Source organism: Apium graveolens, unplaced genomic scaffold (assembly GCF_009905375.1).
Source record: "Apium graveolens cultivar Ventura unplaced genomic scaffold, ASM990537v1 ctg100, whole genome shotgun sequence".
NCBI lineage: Eukaryota > Viridiplantae > Streptophyta > Magnoliopsida > Apiales > Apiaceae > Apium > Apium graveolens.
The window spans coordinates 126,090-132,838 of NW_027417058.1; the positions used below are offsets into that span (position 1 = coordinate 126,090).

General features: G+C 33.5%; 1 long non-coding RNA gene across 1 annotated transcript; it reads left to right on the top strand.

Annotated features, from left to right (window-relative positions):
- The first annotated feature begins 2,937 nt into the window (after positions 1 to 2,937).
- LOC141699664 (uncharacterized) lies at positions 2,938 to 6,465 on the top strand. Its single transcript, XR_012566062.1, has 6 exons — positions 2,938 to 3,111; positions 3,247 to 3,349; positions 3,534 to 3,796; positions 4,895 to 5,011; positions 5,602 to 5,802; positions 6,297 to 6,465. It is a non-coding gene; the product is annotated as an uncharacterized LOC141699664 (long non-coding RNA).
- Positions 6,466 to 6,749: the final 284 nt, after the last annotated feature.

Below are 6,749 nucleotides of genomic sequence, written 5' to 3' on the forward strand. Positions count from 1 at the left end.
CACCTCATGTTCTCGTTCAAGCTGCTTCTTCAAGATCTCTTCTTTCTTCAAGGACTCAGTTAATTCATCCTTAACAGTTTTACACTCAATTCTTAATTTTTCAAATTCAATGAACTGAGACTCTAGCACATTATTCCTCTCACTTCAAAACAAATTATTTTCTTTGATTTTAGCATTTTCCTTAGTAAGAGACTTAAGTGTAACACGCAAATGATATAATTCTGTAGACATGTCATTTATTGCATCATTACACTCAGCTTTAGATACATGTGCAAGGTTAGTGGTGATTAGCTGATTACTTGAAGAACTTGTTTCTGTTTCATCAGACTTGGCCATTACAGCTAGATTGACATAGCTGACATCATCATCCTCATACAGACCATCTACTGCCCAGTCATTTTCTTATGTAATGAAAGCCCTTTTCTTTTGTTTGAGCAACTCAAAGTATTTATGTTTATAATCCACAGGCTCAAACTTCTTTTTGCTGGAATCTGACTTTCTACACTCACTGGCAAAGTGCCCTGCTAAGCCATATTTGAAACATTTGAATTTTGATTTATCCACCATGTTTCTATTTGGCTTAGTTGCTCCAAAGTTCTTTTTGAACTTGAGCTTGGAAAATCTTCTGGAAAGAAATGCTAGATGTTCATCAATATCTTCCATGTCATCTTGGCTCCAGGAATCTTCATTTTCTGCTACCAGCCCCTTGCCCTTATTTTCACAGACCTTTAAAGTTGATTCAACAACTTCCATCTTCATCTCCTTCTCTTTCTCTAACTCGGCAACTAGTGCAATGGATCCTCCTTTCTTCTTTCCTCTCTCCATCCTCTCATATTGCTCTATTTCAAGCTCATAAGTTTTCAGGATGCCATACAGTCTCTCCAAAGTAAACTCCTTGTAATCTTGACAATTTCCATTCCTTTGGAAGAGATCTAAGGAACTTAAGATTTGAGTCTTTTGTCTGATAGACCCTTCCATGCAACTTCAGAGCATTTAGTAGTTTTTGAAACCTACTAAAGATGTCAGTGAGAGACTCACTTTCTTCACTATGAAAATGCTCATATTGCTGAATGAGTAGCTGCATCTTATTTTCCCTTACTTGCTCAGTGCTATCACAGATAATCTGTATAGTATCCCAAACTTCCTTGGCAGTTTTGCAATTGATGATGTTGTCAAACATGTCACCATCAACTCCATTGAACAGGATATTCATGGCCTTCTTATCTTTCCTGACTTGTTCAATATCAGGATCAGACCATTCATGTCTTGGCTTGGGGACAGATGGCTCATTTCCAGTTGCAGCTCTCATTGGTACATGAGGGCCTCTTTCTATGCAATTTACATAGGCCTCATCTTGAGAGAGTAAATGAAGATGCATCTTTACCTTCCAGTGATGGTAATTGTCTTTGTCCAGAAAAGGAATCTTGACTCCAACATCCTTCTTGTTCATCTTGCTGTTTTGTTGTGATCTTTAAACTCTTTGTTTATCAAGAGCTTGCCCTGATACCAATTGTTAGTCCCTAACAATGCAACAAGAATTACAGAAGGGGGGTTGAATGGACTTCTTGAACCTTTTTCACAAATTATAAAATGTTCTATCTTAATAATATATAAGTGTTTGATTTGCAAAGTGCATAATAAGAAGTTAGTAAGATTAAAACACAAGTAATTAAAAACACAAGTCCTTAAAAACTTTCTGGTGGATTTGAATATATCCACCAGAGATATATATTATATCAAGGGCACTCTGTGTAGCAAGAATTGCTCACAGCTGCTTACAAATGTGAACAACTAAGTTTTCAGAGAAATTCTAAGAATACAACTTACAAATGTTTCTCTTAGATTTCTTGCTTAGTGTTCTTGTTGTTCAATTTGCTGCTTCTTGGTTTATATATTACCAAGATTACAAAGTAATAAGACAAGATAATAAAATAAAACCTATCAAGTCTAATACTATGTTTCTTCATTACTCTATTCCAGCATCTTTGAATATCTTCATAATAGCATGAAAATGGCATTGCTTCTTTATTTTCTAAAACCCAGTTGAATAGGCTTCCACATTCCTTTTGCATACACTCGACGCATGTAACTGTGTTATCACTGTCAACAGATGTTTGAATTGATTATCCGTCGGGTACATGATCATCCGTCGGGTTGCCTTGTTGATCATCCATCGAGTGGCATTGTTGTTTATCCGTCGGGTAGCTATCTTGCACTTGACTTCATTTCATTTATGCAGAATTACAAGACATCATCTATGTACAATTGATCAACCTATTCTGCATATCTAATTATAATCAACATGACATGAGTGCTACTACAGAATCTAAATAAGGTGTATGTAGAAATGTGCTATAGACTCATTATTACACATGCTACTCACTCGATGGATAATTGATCATCATCCGTCGGGACTATATTGAGTCATCAGTTGGGACTATATTCTTTATCCGTCGAGTGCTACATTTTTCACTAAGTAAAATCTACTAAGGTGTTTTGTTAATGAAATCATCAAGTTCACAACATATCCCCAATAATCCTTTTAATAAATTTAATATCTTAAGATTTTATTATTAAAACTTAAATTACATTACAAATTACATCTTAAATTACTCCGTTAACGAATGGTTAATTTTTTAAATTTAAAAAAAAATATTTCAATTATATATACATTTTTGTATAAAATAATTACCGATTAATATAATATTTTAGTAAAATTATATATATATATATATATATATTCTAATAGTTTTGATTGCTTTAAGAAATAAATAAAATATATATTTCAATTATTAATTCATTTCTATGTAAATAATTATTTAGTTAAATTAAAAATAAATAACAATTCATATTTATTGTATGTTATGGGTATGGTAACACATTGTGACTATACCATAACATCAAAGAAACGGGGTTGCTATAGACATTTGTTTAGAAGGCTAATGCTACATTTTTCTTTGCAACCCCAGCGTGAAGGGTTGCAGCATGCAATCTACGGCGTAGTGAATCTCTCCCCACTTCGTATCTCTCACTCTCTCTTCTCTAATATTTTCTCTGCATACGATGACGCCAAACCCTAACTTTCTCAATTCTCTCGGATCTACACACAAGGTTCGATTATTCTATACACACAACTATTTTGTATATATATCTTCTCTTCAATTTCATCTTAGAGTTCTCAAATTTTGATTTCGATTTCAATTCGTGAGCTTATATATATGTATGTATATGTGTCTGTATATATAGGATGGGCGAGAACAAGGACAACGAAGTACGAAACCAAAACTATCAGTGTACTCCCAAAATTAAACTAAAACATGTGGTTGTCGACTTATCAGAGTATAATCAGGTTCGTCTGAAGTATCTTCAATTTCCTAGACGACTTCATATTTATAGGTGATTTAAGCTGAAAATGGTCTGTACTTATGTGCAAGATATTATATTATAATATTGATAGTATATATGGAATTTGGATATTCACCATTATCTATTTGTTGATGATGATACTATACCTTTTGTCAATAATGTTACAGAAGTTTTGAAAAAGTATGATCAGATGGAGTATTTTCATATTGGGATGCCTTCTCAGTCTGTTTGCCCCAACATTTGGCTTTCGTTTAACATGGCTTTTGGAGGTGCTGGTCATGCTTTGAGTTATCCTTTGGCTAAGGCCGTTCCCAAGAACTTAGATTTGTGTCTTAAAAGATATCCAACTTTGTATGGAAGTGATCAAATTATGCATTTTTGTATTGCTGATCTTGGAGTTTCACTAACTCTGGAAAAAGGATTTCACCAGGTAAACAATTTTAGCCATTATCTTAATTTACTTTTAACATCAACATCTACATTTCTGAGTTAATGTTTGCAGATTGATTTACATCAAGATATCCATTCTTGCTCCAATCCCAGGGTTCCCTCTATATAAATCGCCGCCTATGGTTCCATTCCAATCCTCTCTCTCTCGATCTCGATCGATCGATGGAGAACACAGACACTATCCAACCTTTCCTTTCAGATAATATCGTCAACATTATACTCTCCCATCTTCCGGTGATATCTATTTTAAGATTCCAGTTAGTTTGCAAGTCATGGTCGTCTATAACTTCTACCCCTTATTTCATCAAAACTCACCTTCACATATCTGCTACTGACCCTGACTATGAACGCCACCGTCTAATTTTATCCAAAATTCCTTATGTCCCCTAGTTTGCCCTACGATACTCTGAGCTCTCCACCTATTCTTTATCTTTCCTACTAAAAGAGCCAGAGCCCCTCACCAAATCCATGTGTCATAAGCATGTTATTGACCACATTGAGGGTAAAATAAGTCACGTTGTGGGTTCTTGTAATGATTTGGCTTGTTTAACAGATGTCGATGAAGGTAACGTGGTTTTATGGAATCCTTCCACTAGAAAATCCAATATTCTAATGTACTTATGTGGTAAATTAGGCATTTCATCACTAACTTATTGTATTATCAATATCAAGGCCTTCACTGATTGATATACAATATTTGGCCAAAAAACTGCTCATCTCATAACATCGGTTTCAGCCTCCTTCAGTTTCTTTAGTGCATGAATTTCGTAGTTTTTAATTTTTTAGATTATTCCAAATAGTTTTCAGCCTCCTTTATTTGCATAAATTTGGCAATCTTTGATTATTTACATTATTCCAACCATGAATGAAGACGGTTCCTACAACTGTTTATTCTCAATCTCATTCAGTATTAGTATCTGTTTATTTTTGTAATCATTGTGTTGCTTCTCACATATTTTAATTATTATCTTTATATTGCTTTCACTTTGATCAGACACCTAGTTTTTATATATTATAATTGTAATTTTCATCCTCAGTGCAATGCGATTAGCTTCATTGGTTTCGTTTCCTGTTTCAGTTTAATATTGGCAGTACACTGATAACTACTCACTTGAAAGCTTATTGATTACGAGGAGGAAGATGAGAAAGCTCTCGACTTTGTCGCCGCCAAAACTAACGGCGAGTCCGTTAAAAAGTAAGAATTTTGATTTTATGTTCGATTTGAATTTGGATTGAGCTGTTTGTGTGACTGAAATTGTGTATATTATGTGTTGTCTATTAGATTTGGAAGTTTGATTAGAGAATTTTGAGCTTTTGAGTGTCGGTTAGTTTGTGTAATTTGCTTGATAGCTAGCTAGTTTGTCCTGCTATGACAATGAGAACTGGAAAATATTAGCGAGAAGAATATGGTTTATACCAATGAATCAAGTTTTGGTTTTTTCCTAGAGTGCTGTTGTGTTTGGTCACTATATTATCGCTAGTTGTCAGGGAGCAGCATGAGTGTTCTAACTTCTAAGTAACGTTTTTGCACAATAAGTTTGAGGAAAAATAATAAATAGGAAGGAATTAACTTATCTTGGTTTGGAAAAGTAAGATTACTGATCACTGTCCATGCACCATTAAAACCTTATTGCGGGAAAGTGTACTGTTAGTTTCAAATTCCAGAAAATGTTACTTAATTAACAGAACAATCACTTAATCCTCGATTAGTCCATTGGATTGTTCGAAAAATAATAAATGGGAAGGATAAAGTATATGTTTTTTGGTTATATTTGATCATATTAGATGTCAACAATGGACTAATGGAATGGAAGGAGCAAGTACTCATATTAAAGAGAATGCATCAGAATACTCGATTAAACAAGAAGACGAACACTATGAAGCCGAGAAGTGAGGGCCCAGGGTCGAGGACACTTTAAGAAGTTGATTGCAATGCGACAGTAAATATAAGGATGGCTCAGTAAATAGAACTTGCAATCTGGTCAGGTACATCAACTATTGAAAAGTTAAAAATTTACAATTAGCTTTTAATCATTTAATAGCATGTTAAAATGGTTGTAGCTAGAATACCATATACTTTTGCCTACTTTGTAGGCATGATATTTTTCATTTGAAATTTTTGAGGAACAGGATACCAGTGATAAAAGTGTGTTTAAGGTCACAATTTACATGAAAATTGAAGAAAGTTGGTATTAATTTTCTATGCTTTATAAAGAGTTGTCAAAATGTTCAACCCACAGAAATCTTGATTTTGTACAAAGTTAGCAGCCACATTAACAGAGCTGTACATATACTTAATTATTTTATACTAGATGTTCTGAGAATGGTGTGGTATGGGATGGCATAATGACATTTTTTTCTTTAAGGATTTAATATTGCAGTGTTGGATGGATAGTTTATTACTTGTTAGTCTTTTTTATGTTTGATGGTGCCTTTTACGCATCAGCAAATGTAATATATTTGATTTTCATTTTTTGTAGGTAGCATTTCAAGAAAAGATGGGTTTATGTATTTGACTTTGAGAAGAAAAGAATTGTGTGCAACGTACAACCAATTGCTAAGGATATTATATTTTGTTGGATTTAGTGGCTTCTATTGTTTTCATGTATTGCACGATTCAATATGACTTTGTTAGTTGTACTTTTAATGTTTTTATGTATTTTTTTGTACTTTATGATATTTGAATATTATTTCCATTATAGTGAAATAATATGAGTTCTTCCAATAGTTTTGATTGCTTTTTGTTTGTATTTTAATGGAATTTAAAGTGGAAGCCGAAAATGGCTGGAAACTGAAAAATCAGAATTTGGCTATTCTGAAACTACAAACTTACGACGGTTGTTCATCACATATTCCGTCGTAAGTTGACCCCAACTCCCAAAATATGACATAATTTTCTGTCGGAAGTTACTAATTTACGACGTATAGTTGTG